We start from the raw sequence: 15,411 nt of genomic DNA, 5'->3' as shown, positions 1-15,411 counted from the left end.
ATGATGAAGTTTGCGACACGAGCCGTAGGCGAGTGTCGTAATTCATCAGAGTGAGTAATAGCCATTACATGCGAATAGAATAATGTACTTTTTCTACGATCTTTTTTATTTTGATTAGTAGAAAAATATAATTATCAACTATTAACATTATTTAAAATCGAAAGATTTTATTTTTCATAAGAAAGCATATTTTATATAACTATGGCAACACTGCTAGAATCATAGAAATGTCACTAGCGTCGTGGTATTATAATGGCGGTGGCTTTTAAAAATACGATATTTTTAGGCAATTACATGAAAAAGAACTTATGCTCCCAATAAAAATCTATTGTATAATCAACAGTAAGTAAAACACAATTCATTGATATAAATTTCATATTCATAAACCCTTTTACGAAATTAGTACACATTGTTTATGTTTACTTTTAATAACGTCAATCTTAAAATGTCAAATGTTGAAATTTAAACGTAAAAAATATACTGATCCATTATCCATTATGTTAAAAATCTTTTAAACATTTTTCGAAGTTAATTGTTGATATAAATTACAATGATTATTTTATTAAATAAAGTTTAAGTAATTTTATTTGCTAATAATAAGTATATTAAAGGTGCCATGCACCACTTGAATCTAACTTCAACCCGTGAGTAATGACCCGTGAGTAACTTCAGCCCGTGAGTAATGAACTATTACTCACGGGTAAAGTAATGGGTGTTATTATCTATTCAAAAATAGTGAATAATGAGCATATTATTAAACGGTCGTAGAAAAAATATTTTATAGTGCTTATTTATAATGTATGTAAATGAGTATGTTAAAGTGTAAGTGGATAGTGAGGTCTTTAAAACACGCGCGATTTATCGAGTACGACGGCACAGCCGGAGTGCTTGAAAAAGAGCACATGTTTTAAAGGTCAGTTATCCACGAATACTACAAAAAACCGAAATAAGAGCTAATAATGTACAATGGTTAAATTTGTGATGTACATCAGTATACCTTTCGTTGTTATGGAAATGTGAAAAACAAAAATTAATTTGCAATCTGTCACATAAGATTAATTGTTATTACTGGTTGTATGGGTATTGCTTAAAAATTAGTTCTAATTTGATTACTACTTAAATAGTAAACTGTGGCGACTGGTTACGTTGAAGAGAGTATTACCAATAAGAAGAATATTTCAAACATTATTGGGAGTGCCATTAATGGAAGTTCAACCTCATTGGCTTCCGAGAACGTCGGTAGTACCAATTTGAACAGCATTTCCTCTGATGTAAAAAACCGAAGTATAAATATTTCAAACAATACCAACTGTAGGTACTTTTCACGTTCACTTGAAAGATTAAGAATTTTAAATATTTGAATAAAGCTTTTGAAACATTTGTTATTATAGTAATATTTTATTCATATTTTATTTATTTGACCTTACAACGTATGTACTACTTCTGTCAGGTCAGATCAATATTTAAAACTGTTGATGTTGCCATGGTAACTTTAAAACACGGGCGTTTTTGGAAGTTGAATTAAACACGCTGAGGCGTACTTTAAATAGTCAAAATGGGGTACCTACCAATAAAAAAAATAATGTTTTGTAAATTTGGTTTTCAAGCTTTATTTATAATTATTTAAATAAATTAAGGGTCAAAATCAATTTAGTAGGTGTTAATAAAAGGTGTTTCCTTTGACTATGCAGAAAAAAATCGTAAAAAACTTCATAAAAACATCAATTACCGCAGCAGTTAAAGAAATAAATTGTGTGCAAATATGACACTTTTTTCATTATTTAAACAATGCTCCCGATATACAGGGTGTTTAATTGGGAAACGGAAATACTTTAATGGTGAATAGACGTCACCGAGCCGGTTCTAGATATACTACATTTTTTGCCCTACCGACTTTTATAACCGAGTTACAGGGTGTTTTATCGATTTTGCCCATTTCTTTCCTAAGCCATAACTTTAGAACCACCGTGTGTATTTTTTTGATAGTTGGTACACATATGTCTCATTCAAAACCCAAACGACCGACATACTAACCTTAAAAAAAATCCAGGTCCGGATTAACAAAAAATTATAAAGTAATTGTGACCTTAAAACAACACCCTGTATATTCAAATTTTGAAAATCTATTTGCATATTTGAAAAGTGCACAAAAAAGCAAGTTTAATGGTTCGCTTCCATTTTTCGGTCAGACAATTTTATGACTTTAATTTTGAAATTATATTAAATTTTTTAAGAACTCTTTAAAAAGGAGATATTATTAACTTTTAGTTATAAATTATTAAAGTTAAGCGAATAAATACTCATTTTAAAAATAATCAATACTTATTTACTTATATTGAAATTTTGAAAATTTGTTTAAATATTTTAAAAGAGCATCAAAAACTGCGTTAAAAGGTGCATGTCAAATTTTTGCGCATATAATTTAATTACGGCAATTTTGAAATCATATTGATTAATTGGACATAGTTATGCAGAATTGATCCATCCCACACTAACATAATTTTGAGATAATTAACTTTAAAGAAAATTTAATATAACAATTTGAAATAACTATGTTTATTAATTTAAATATGCACAAGTAATTTTAAGGTGTTGATTGCATCTTATGTGCGTATTTTAAAAAATAAAGTATATTTATTTTTTTCATTAAATGAAAAAAACATTTGGATCATTTCTGAAAAATTATGTTTCTTGTGGTACAAAGCAAATTTTATTATTTGCAGATATGATCCAAAGCGGTGTTTGTATGTATTACTGTCAAATTATATTTATTTTTACCAAAGTCTGTACATAAAACTAAGATTTATTTTTGGTAACATATCTTTACATTATAAAAACATTGAAATATTTAAGTTTAGAACGAAGAAACATTATTCTGTAGAACTTTCTTCCAGGGGAATAGTATATTGTACAACAAGAGAGAAAAAATACATATTTCTCACGAGCGCAGAAGTTTTTTGGCACGAGCCGAGGCACGAGGCGAGTGCCGCAAATCAAGTGAGGGAGAAATATGTAATTTTCTCTCGTGTTGTACACTGTACTTTTTCTATGGATGCGTTTTTGTCAAGAGTTCTAATTTCAAAATTAAATAATTTAAATGCTTTTAGGTATATTATATGCCTAAATTGAAATAAAATACATATATACACATAGGTATTTAATATTCTTAATATTTATATACTTTATTTATTTAAAACTATAATTCACAGTTGAACAGTCTTAAAAGTTAATTTTTGATAAGTTTTGACAAGTTTGAATAGATTCTGTGTGACAAAAATAATTTTGTTTGTATTGTGCGAGTTACCATGGAAATGGCGATCATATTATGTATGTAAACCGGCGCTGAACCAGTGAGAAAAAATATTTCTCACTGCAATGGCGGACTTTTCTCACTGTAAGTAATGAGAGAAGTTGCACATTGTATAGCATCCATAGAAAAAATCTAGTTCATTTCCATACCCAGCTATGGATCATTTGGGTATTCCATACCCATTTTAAGAGGATCATCAGTCGCGAGTTTAATGCTTTTTCTCTATTTAAAAAGTGCACAACGTCGTTAAAGAAGTTTTCAGCTCAAAAATTTATAAATCAATATTTTATAGTAATTACTGTTAGATCTGGCAACATTAAAAATCTTAAATCGTTTGATGTCAATGTAAAACTCTAATCACAAGCAGCACCTTGGACAGATCTTGGCTGGCGTTGCGTTGTTGCCGCTTGGATTTATTTGTTATATTACTGCATTATGGAATGTAACACTTCTGCATTTAAAATGACCAAAGAAAATTGCGAGAATAACATTTGATGATATGATTCAAGCTTTTTGAATCATTACGGTGTTAAATACATTAGTGTTATTGGCTTTATTTAATTTTGTAAAAATGATTCGGGCCACTTGGATCATTTTGGCTTAAAAAATAAAGCCTCGTTTTAAAATTATTTTTAAAACGCAATAATGATCCATGTGTCTTGGTTCATTTTTGTAAATTACTCTTAAAAATATTTAAATATTCAAGTAGCATGAATCATTACTGCACAATCGATTAAAGCTAAAAGAGCGTTTAAGGTTGGACATTTTACTATTATTATTGTTGTCTTGCATAGAAAAAGTTGGATCATTTCAGCATAATTTAGTTCCCAATTTTACCGATGTAAATTTGTGTCTTAACTCATATTTTAAGAAATTGTGGAATGGATCACTTCTGCATAACTACGTCCAATTCTGTCAAGGTCACAAGAAGCTGCCAGAAAAATGAAGAACAATTCCAATGTACATAATTAGAAAATCGATTCGAAATATTTTAAAACGAGCAAGGAAATGCATCGAACAAAATGGCGGACATTTTGAGCAACTGTTATAGTTAAAATATTTTTAATTTATGTTAAATTGTTGAATTGTTTAAACGAATTTTTTCTATTAGATATAGCTGTTTTTTTAATTCTTTACTAAATCATTAAAACATCCCAATTCTCGCAATTCTAATATTTAATGATGTGCATACAGCTACAAGTCCAGAGAATCCATGAAGCCAGCGTAGTAAATAAATATTAAGTATTTTTAAAATAAGTATTGACTCATTAACATTAAATTATTAGAAGTTAATAATACATATCTGGTTTTCAATCTCAGAGTTCTTTAAAAATTCAATATAATTCCAAAATTGATGTAATTAAATCAACAGCGAAAAAATTAAAATGAACCTTTAATCACAGTTTTTTATGCTCTTTGAAAATGCGCAGACAAATTTTCAAAATTTACAGGGTGTTGGTTCAAGGTCACAATTACTTTATATTTTTTGTTAATCCGGACCTGGATTTTTCTTGTCATTAGTAATTGGGTCGTTCCAATGTGGTAAATGAGTATTGATTATTTTTAGAATAAGTATTTATTCATTAACTTTAATAATTTATAACTAAAAGTTAATAATACCTGCGTTTTAATGTATGAGTTCTTAAAAAATTCAATATAATTTCAAAATTAAAGTCATAAAATTGTCTGGCCGAAAAATGGAAGCGAACCATTAAACTTACTTTTTGTGCTCTGGATTTTTCTTATGGTTAGTATGTTGGTCGTTTGGGTTTTGAATGAGACATATGTGTACCAAATATCAAAAAAATATACAGGGTGGTTCTAAAGTTATGGCTTAGGAAAGAAATGGACAAAAACGATTAAACACCCTGTAACTCGGTTATAAAAGTCGACAGGGCAAAAAATGTAGTATATCTAGAACCGGCTCGGTGACCTCTATTCACCGTTAAAGTATTATAAAGTATCACCTCTAAACACCCTGTATAAATCATATTTATATGTTTTTTGAAAATATTTGTTTTCACCTAAACTTTGATATAAAATTTGTACCAAAATACATTATTTTTATTTACGTGTATTGTAATTTTATTTGATCAGACTATAAATCATTTCGTTTGATTTGTTTTAAATCAAGTTCATATCGTATTTACTTCAAGACTTGAACTAAATTTAGCAGACTCTAACAATCAACCTTTGAAATTATAATTTGAAAGTTACATTGCATGAAAGTGAGTACAATAAAATTGTTACATACATATGTCTCGTTTATTCCAACGTAGAAATAATTGGCGCGATGCCCTTCATATTTTTGTATCTTAATTAAAATTTCAAAAGTGCGTCTAATGTTTTATTTATATATGGAAAATTTTATTTATATGCAACCAGACCGAACTTTTGTGTTTGAATTCTAAATTTCTATTTCTGCTTTTCTAACACCTTCAATACGTATTAATGCGCGATGACACGAGTTGTGCATCACGAGTAAGAGCCAACACTCGTGGTGACACGAAAATTAAGGTAAAAAACAGTCAATTTTCCTTTTTTTGTCTATCAGCAAAAAGTGAATCATTTGAAACAAATTTGAGAGTAAAAAATTGATTAAGTCCTATAAAAACCTTCAAAATGTTGTTTTTAAATGTTTTTATCGTTATTAATTTGTTTCTTAAAAAATGACAAAATAAGTCAGAAATTTTTTTTATATAAATGTTAATACTTTTAAAAATGAACTTAAAATCTTCATAATACATGGAATGTTGGGTCTTGTGGGAGTTTAAATATATGCTCAAAGTTATTTATTGATCTCAATTAGTTTTTTTTGCAAGAAATTATAAGTCAGAAAGTAATGAAGTTACAGTAGTTCTATCGGTAGCTTGTCAGAGAAGAAGGTTTGTTATTTTATCAATATTATTAAAGAAAAACGAAAAACATTTTTAAATATTGCAAAAGCATTTTGCAAAACATTTCGATTTTTTGCTTATAAACATTTAGAACAGCTTTTTAACCATTTAAAAAAGTTGTTCTAGGAGACTTGGGGACGAAGTTAATATCTTTTTTCTACAACCGTGTTAAAAATGCAATTTTTAGCACTCCATAGGAGCGTTAAAAATGCTACTTTAATAGGTCTGGATCCCGCGTATGAAAAAAAAGTTGATTAATAGCAAGCTGAAATTTTTTTAAAAGCTTAATGGTGTCTAGTCGGATAAACTTTGATATATGGGAACACTGGAACAGGGGCAGTTTTAATTGTGGAACAGGTTAAAAATTTGGAACGGTCACACCACGAAAACGGCACATTTATTTTGTCCGACAGAACAGACTTAAACTCTCCGAACAGAGATTAAACTCTCATGAAAAAATCAGACTGCTATTTATCACCTGTCATAATTCCTGGAATTTGACATATTCTACATGTTCCACTCATTAAAACGCCCATTTGGTGATAAATAGCAGTCTGATTTTTGCATGGGAGTTTAATCTCTGTTCGAAGAGTTTAAGTTTGTTCTGTCGGACAAAATACATGTGCCGTTTTCATGGTCTGACCGTTCCAAATTTTTAACCTGTTCCACAATTAAAACTTCCCCTGTTCCAGTGTTCCCATATATCAAAGTTTGTCCGACTAGACACCCTTAAGCTATTAACAAATTTTCAGCTTGCTATTAATCAACTTTTTTTTCATACGCGGGATCCAGACCTATAAGGCACTAGTGCTTTAAAATTTATAAGGCACTAGTGCTTTAAAATTTTTAAGGCACTGCAGTTAAAAGTGAATTGTCAAATGGTGAAACGTCAAAATATTTATATTTCATTTATTAACATTAATATTAATAGTACAACTTGCGCAATTTGAAAAAGGTTTTTTAGAAGGTTTTTTAAAATTTAATTTAAGTTGTATTATTGCATTTTTAACACGTTTGTAGAAAAAAACTATTAAAATTTGTTAGAATATACAACAATAAAAGTAGATGTTATTCTATAGTTGTTATGGTATTGACAGTATAGGCAGTTTTGATGTAATGTCAAGAAAAATATAAAAATGGAATGACAGTCAAGTTCAAGTAAAAGTTTTTGTAGGTATTGTCCTGTAATTGAGAATGAATAAATTATAATTGTTGATATATAAGACGTTTGTAGAAAAATATTGTATGATATACGAGTTAAAAAGTACATTTTTAAGGCACTCATCTGAATTGCAGAATGAGCGAAGCACTTTCACATGCGTGCTTTAAAATTGTACTTGTAACACTTATATCATAAATAACTATTATATTAATTTCACAGCAGCTCTCTTTATAACAATTAAGAGATATAATTAGCGTCATTTGCAACATACTTTTAAGTTTTAATGTTCTAATTCGAAAAATATTGGTTTTTGAACGCAATCGTTCACAAAGCTTCAAGGAGAAGGAGCTGTTAACTGTATCTCTGGTTCTTGTTTATGGATTTCGACGTTTCTTTTTTCATTTAATTTTTAATAGATGAAAAATAATCAGTATTTCATAAGGACTTAGAAAACTGAAAAATATACAGGGTGATCTATTTGAAATAAGAAAGTTCATTAGATTTTCAGATAAACGGTTACCTGGAGCAACAAACGCAATGACCGCGTTACATTGGCGCCCGAGCAGGGACAAAAATTTAGCCGAAGACAGAAGATTAGCTTTTTTTCAAGACATTTATTTTAGAATCAAAACATTACAAATGATAAGATAATTAGCCTTAATTACTACTTGTTAATTTCATTAATAAAATATATTTATAGCCTACGTATCAAACATTAGGTTCGGATTGATGTGACGATATCTGGTACATGAATGAATACTACCGACGATCGCGTGGATTTAGGAATTACAGTTATTAATATGAAACGGACATATAAGGAGAGGAAAGCTCGCTCAGCTCGCCAGCGGAAAAGACATGTAGGGAAATACGATCAACGCTCGTAAAAGGATAGGCAAAAGGAAAACCGTCGGATTCGTTCAACACACCAAAACGACGGCGGAAAATAGTCGGGATAACTCACCTCTTATACCTCGTTGTTGTTTATTATTCTTCGATCAACGCTCCAAGAATAATAATCAACTAGGCTTTTCGTTCTGACTTTTATATCGTCCGAGACGGTACAAAAACACGTTTTACTTAATTCATTGGCGTACTCTAGACGATAAAATTATATTGCCGTCACACGTCTTCGAGATAATTGACGCGTTAAATATGTAGAATTCACCCTGTAGATTGAGAGTGAAGAGAAAAACAAAGCATTAGTTTAAAACTATACAAAAAGTCTTCATTTTTGTTTTTTTAAAAAGGTTTTTAGGTGCTTTTGAACAGATTCTACAGCGATTTTAAGTCGCGACATTTTTACACTCCAAAATCATTATTCTTTCACTCATTAAATTTTTGAAATTTCGCAAAATAGACATGATTACCCTCGTTTCGGTTGGAGGAACTATTTTTTCCTTCAGATTTAAATAATAAAGAATAAAAACAATTGGTCGCAAGGGTGTGCCCAAATTTCTAAATCAATGCTTTAAAAATACCAAAAAGTGAATATTTTCTGTGGAATTCCACATGTGTTTTTGTAATTTCCACGAAATATCTTGTTGCTAATTAACACAATTGTTTATTTAACTTATTCACCTAGTTGTTGTTTTATCAAAATTTATGAGCAATAAATCAGCTAGTTAAGAGAATAATTATTCATTTTGGTGAATAAAGGAAAAATAAAAATCTGATAATCCCTTGAAAATATAAAATATGAGGTGTTGCATGTGAAATAGATTTTGTTTTCAAGGACAAACTTACCATTTCGATTACTAAAAATGATAGAAGCTATTATGATTAATACAATGTATGTGCATGTAGGTTTCCTGACAATTATGTCATCAAGCTATTTCACTCAATTTATTCGGTCTATTTATTTTGAAATGATTTTCACGAGACTGTAATTCGTGTTATACGAAAAAATAAATTATTGTCGGAATTGTATCGTAAAAAAAGCGCGTGAGAGAGAGAGAGAGGAGAGAGAAAGCTATTAGTCCAGTTGTCAGAGATTTGATCTCTAAAAAATCATATGAACAAGCTGAATTTTGCTGAGAATGTTAATTTTGGAATAACAAAAACCATGCAAAAAGCTTCTACCCCAGGCTCCCCCCTAAAAGCCTCCTTGTATTGTGATACTGAATACATCGATTTACCAAGAATCTGTACGCCGTAGAAAAAAATGTTTCAAACAAGAAATGTAGCCGATATGATTTTGAAGAAGAATATTTATAAGCACTTGTGTAGAATGAACCGTTATCTCAGAAATAACGCTTGATGCGACCGGCACTTTTGAATGTCAGTTAGCCCCGGCGCAAATTGATCCTAAGCGAGACACAACCTGCACCGGCGAACTGCGTGGACAGTTTTGTGAAGCACGTTTATAAGCGAGAGACCGCAAATTGAACCCATCCTACGTAAGTATCTGAAATGAATACGGATGGTACCTAAGTACAATTTATTATGATAAATAAAAATATTGGCATAGTCAAAACCCCGAGTCATCAAAACTGCTTTGACTTTGTCATTAAATTCTGATAACTTTTGGTAGACTAAATAAGCGGCGATACGAAATTAATAATCAAAGTTATGCCTTTACAATAACACATTATTAGAAAAATAAGGCGAAAAATGATTCATGTTACTTAAAACCGTGATCGATAAAAATATCGTATTACCCTCAAATTCAACTTGTCGGCATATTACATTTTTGTTTATGCTTAAAAATTAAAAACGAAATATGCAGATAGTGTTAATTTTTGTGACCGATCAGTAGTAGGATTATTAAATAAGTCTGAGATTATTTTGAATATGTAAGGTATTATGTGTAGAAATAAAATACTCAGTGTAACATATCTTTTTATGCACTCGTTTATGATCAAATTCAATGTTTTCGAAAGTCAAACCGCTACGGCTACGACTACTAGGGACGTGTAAGATATTTTTAAAACGTTACGAGTTAAGGCAAGCGTCCACAGACCCGCATGGTATGCATCGGACGCATCGTACGCAACGGATTTTAGTTTTCCTTGTACAAAAACTTATGTAACTGCGTCCACTGATCCGCATCCTACGGATCGCATCAATGGCAACGCCGAAGGGTTGCTTCGACAGGCAACTTTTGCGATGTATGCCGATGAGTCATTCGGAATGCCGATCAGTGGACGCACCCCACGCGCTCTGTTCGGAATTTCGCATGGTCCAGTGGGAGCTAAGAGCAAGAACTAATCTACAGCTATTTCCATTTGACGATCGTCTTTTCCGTAAAGAAACAAGTAAACTTGGTTTTAACTTTTATTTTATATACACTGTGTCCGTAAAGTATGGAACAAATTATTTTTTAGGTAAACAGAGCATTTTAAGAAAGATTCCTGAAACACGTCGATTTTTGATTTTAATTTACCTTATTTTAAAATAATATTCCAATATACAGGGTGAATTACTTTCGAGTAATGACGTCACCGTCATTTTTTTTAATGGAACACCCCCATTTTGTCTCAATTTTCGGATTACTCTAGCTGAGCTGATTCCAAAAATGTATCATATGTTGATTCAAATTGATACAAGGTGGACAAAAATACAATAGTTTTTTGTGTGTTCATAAAGTAATGCGTTAGTTAAATTAACAATATTATCAAAAATACTTATTGTCTAGCGGACAGAAGCCTACAGATAGCCTACTATGTTTCTTTTAAATTGATAAGAAATAATTTCTTTCATATTGTGTCCGCTAGACAATAAGTATTTTTGATATTGTTAATTTAATTAACGCGTTACTTTATGAGCACACACAAAACTATTGTATTTTTGTCCACCCTGTACCAATTTGAATCAACATGTGATACATTTTTGGAATCAGCTCAGCTAGAGTAATCCGAAAATTGAGACAAAATGGGGGTGTTCCATTTAAAAAAAAATGACGGTGACGTCATTACTCGAAAGTAATTCACCCTGTATATTAGAATAGCATTTTAAAATACGGTACATTAAAATCAAAAATCGACCTGTTTCAGGATTATTTCTTAAAATGCTCTGTTTATCTAAAAAGAATTTGTTCCATACTTTACGGACACAGTGTATAGGTCTATTCACAAAAAAATATTACAGGCCATGATAAGTTGATTATGAGGATTAAAATATAAATATTACGAATGTTTCGTGTTTATTGGTCTTTTTCAAGATATCTTGAGAATCTATGAAAACAATGAAAATTATTTCCGGTTAAAAAAAACCACACATTTTTCTATCTTAAAGCAATGAACTTTTTAAAAAATATTAGACTCGTTAATGATGTTACTGAGAGAAGTGTAAAATTGATGCAAGACATTTCATTGACCCTCACAAAAGATGAAAAGTAAGCAAAGTGTGTTACAAGTAGTTGAAAACCACAGAAAGTATTTTACTGATTTCAGAAAGGCAAAAGATTAATCTTTAAAGAAACTTTTACTGATGTAGTTACTATTTTCAATTTAAATCAAATTGTAACAGCTTTGTGTATTCCTTTATATTCAAATGTATAATTATAATTTTCTGTATAAGCTGTAATATTACTATGCCGATAAAAAAAATGTTCAAAAATCATTTTTGAATGTATTTTTTAAAAACATGTAGGGTTTGTGTAAGGTTTATAGGTCTTAAGTTAATAATTTTCGAAATATTTAAAACGACATATGAGAGTTTTACCAGTATAAGTACAGTAAAACCTCGATATAACGGACTAATTGGGGGGACGCGATGTCCGTTAAAGCCGAAAGTCCGTTATATAAAAATTGGTTCAAAATCAATCAAATTTTTTTTCTAAAAACTTTCTGCAATATATTCGTTTGGTTGCAAAAATTATTCACTGATCCATGAGTTGAATAAGCGATGTATCTTTTGGCAAAACATACAATTAAAATTGCCATCTCCTGAACATAGAATATTTTCAAGGGAATGAGCAGGAATCAATCAACATTTCCAGTTTGGCGGTATTGCCAGTTTCTTCTCTTGAGATTTTCTCACTGCAGATGAAGGTACAAATCCTTTAAAAACCATTTTTGAAAATATCTGTGGTAAACCATACCTTATTAGAGGTATAATATGAAACGGGCAGATGATTTATAATATCTTTATAATATAATATATTATATTATAATAATATAAGTCTAGGTGTACGAGATTTGCCCACAAATATATCAGTCAATCCATACAATCCATTGTGTTAGCAGCGCCGATGGATTCTATGTCCTGTCCTTGCTGATTTTTCTTCCAGAATTCGATTTTTCATATTTTTTTGCATTCAATTTTTTTAAACATTTGATTGGATTTTTTTTCGGTTATATCCGAAGTCCGTTAAATTGAGGTCCGTTCTATCGAGGTTTTACTGTAGTGTCATTTTTAAATAATTTAATATCTTTTACAATATAATATACAATGTGATCACTATTTGCAAATACAATTTTTTTTTTCATTTTTTTAAATGGTACACCCTGTATATTAGTATTGTATTTTGTAGTAAATATTACAGGCTTTCTTTTGATATCAGGTTGTATGTACCTAGCATGTTTCGTTTTGTAGATATTTAAAAAATAACTATATATTTTACGTTTTTGCGGATTATTTATTACTAAACAGATACATTAAAATATCATATTTTACCATACTAATACATGTAGTTAATATGCATAGATTAATAATTATTAAATTAAATAAACAACCAATTTTAAAGTCTTCCTTAGAAATTTTTCTACCCTAGCAGGTAGTGGCATCGGCAATCCGATCGCTGCCGATACGCAGTATGAAAAATTAATCCGATGCGTACGATGCGGGTCTGTGGACGCTTCCCTTTAAAGTACGGAAATACCGATTTAAAGTTGCCTACTCAATTCAGTACAAGGACCAGATACATCAGTATTTTGTAATCAGTATTTGCACTCAGTACCACTGAGAACCGGTATCAAAAGTAACCGTTACACAGCGACAGCCAACGGTTGGGTTGGGTTGTGATCAATATGCGGTGCGCTAGAAAAATAAATGCACGGGTCACCCGTTCCGCCGGCGCAGGTTGTGTCTCGCTTAGGTTCAATTTGCGCCGGGCCTTAAGGTGGCCACTCACTAAGAAGGAAGCGCGAAGGTTGGAATGTGCATGGTACGGGGTACAGTTAAAAGTGTGTGTGTATGCTTCTTTTCATGAGCATTTTTCAGTGGGTCACAAATGATAGAAAAAAAAGTAAGTCCGTGATAATATACATTTTAGTGACATGACATTTTAGTTAAATCTGACAGTTGTCACATTTTATTTGCAATTTGGCATAAAAACAAATCAATTGTGTTTATTGCATTTATAAAATGGTATTTTCTTTGATTTGTATAGTCTTATAAATTGTACAGATTATATTCGTAGATATATTATATAATTCGTAAATAAATTTTTTTTCGATTATAGCGCCATCTATTGACAACTAGAATAAATGTTATAAATGTCTCCGATGAAATGTAATCACCGACGTGCGTTTTTTTCTGTCACATACAATTTAGTGCGTTAGAATGAAATCGAAAAACTGTGACGCACTGTAAGATGCTCATGAGAAAAAGCATATGGCGAAAAATGTGGAATGCGCAACCCAGCCTCTAGAAATCAGGATCGTCTTGATTTTTAGCGCGTGCAATTATCATCGCACAGGGAAGAACGACAGTGTGTGGGCAAAACAAGTCTCAGCATGTTTCATTTTTAGTCAGTGGTGTACTACCGTTCGTTGGATGTTTCATATTATTGAGCGTTTTATAAGAAAACAAACTGTGTAGTAATAACCATGAGTGATCTAAGGACCATGTCGAGAGATTTTATTACTGAATTCCTAGAGCTTTACGGAAGTTATCCCTGTTTAAATTAAAAATAAAGTAAGTATATTTCTACAAACAGACGCCACTGTCATTAATAAAATATCTTTTTGACGTCGTGTTTACTTTAACCGTACTTCTAAATTGAAAGTAAATGGTGTATGTCGGCCTGGAGAGTACGGGTTTACCTTACTGCAAATATGCAGACTTAAGCGGAAAACATACCAACGCGATCGCGTTCACGATGGCGATCGCGATTAATTCGTCTGCTTGTTTGCTTCAGACGAGTTGGATCGCGATCGCTATCGTGAACGCTATCGCGCCATTATCGCTTTGGTGTGTTTTCCGCTTTATAATTGCGCATTTTTCCTTCTTAGTGAGTGGGTACCTTTTACCTTTACGCGAGCGATATCAACTTTTTACATCAAATGTGTTGTAAATCGAACTCGACGTTAAAAATCGTTATCTTTTAATCACAGTGTCCTATCAACAAATATCACAATTCGTCTTTAAGGTGAAGAGTGCAGCTTTTGTATGCACATTTTGGATTCTACCGTGATTGAAGTCCAAATTAATCCACCATTGGCATCAATTATTGCGTGACGTCTACGTGGCATATTATCTATTAAATTATCAAGAGATTTATGAGCAATTTGATCTGTAACCCAATACAAGGTGGATTTTAGGGGGAAATCCGGGGAATGGCAAACTTTGTTGCATCTTTTTTGGGGTCGGGTACCAAAATTGACATTCTCAGCAATTTTCAGCGGGTTCCTCTCCTTTTTAGAGATCAATCTCTGACGTGGACTAATATTAACCCTTAACTTTTGACGTGGATGTTTCAGGACGTAGACTATGATATGCGGTATATTATACCGTTGCCTATTCTCCTTTGTTTTCAATATGAATTTGACTTATATCACTGTATTTGTTTTTTACATCATTTACGGAATGATTCTTCTCACTGATGTAGAATAAAATACTGCTGCAAATAAAATAAACTTTATTTTTCCAAGAAATTGTGAATGCATGCATAATATTAAAAAAATGGTGATGTTCTTACAAAATCCTTTATAAACTGAATTATAAAAAAACTTTAGTATTGGTAACTAAAAAATAGTCAAATAAAATTAAAAGCGGTTGAAAGTAGAACAGCTGGATGAACTTGCTGCCATACTAATAGCGAAAGAATACACTAGACCAGTGGTCGGCAAACTTTTTAGCCAAAATGAACATTATAACTA

General features: G+C 31.1%; 1 protein-coding gene across 1 annotated transcript in view; it reads left to right on the top strand.

The window, feature by feature from the left end:
- The window catches only part of LOC114327132 (succinate dehydrogenase [ubiquinone] flavoprotein subunit, mitochondrial), a 50,166-nt gene that overhangs the window by 9,705 nt on the left and 25,050 nt on the right, over window positions 1-15,411 (top strand). The window lies entirely within an intron of this gene.

This window comes from Diabrotica virgifera, chromosome 3, assembly GCF_917563875.1.
Source record: "Diabrotica virgifera virgifera chromosome 3, PGI_DIABVI_V3a".
Taxonomy (NCBI): domain Eukaryota; kingdom Metazoa; phylum Arthropoda; class Insecta; order Coleoptera; family Chrysomelidae; genus Diabrotica; species Diabrotica virgifera.
Note: the sequence above shows the minus strand (reverse complement) of the source record. Positions and strands in the feature narration are given on the sequence as shown.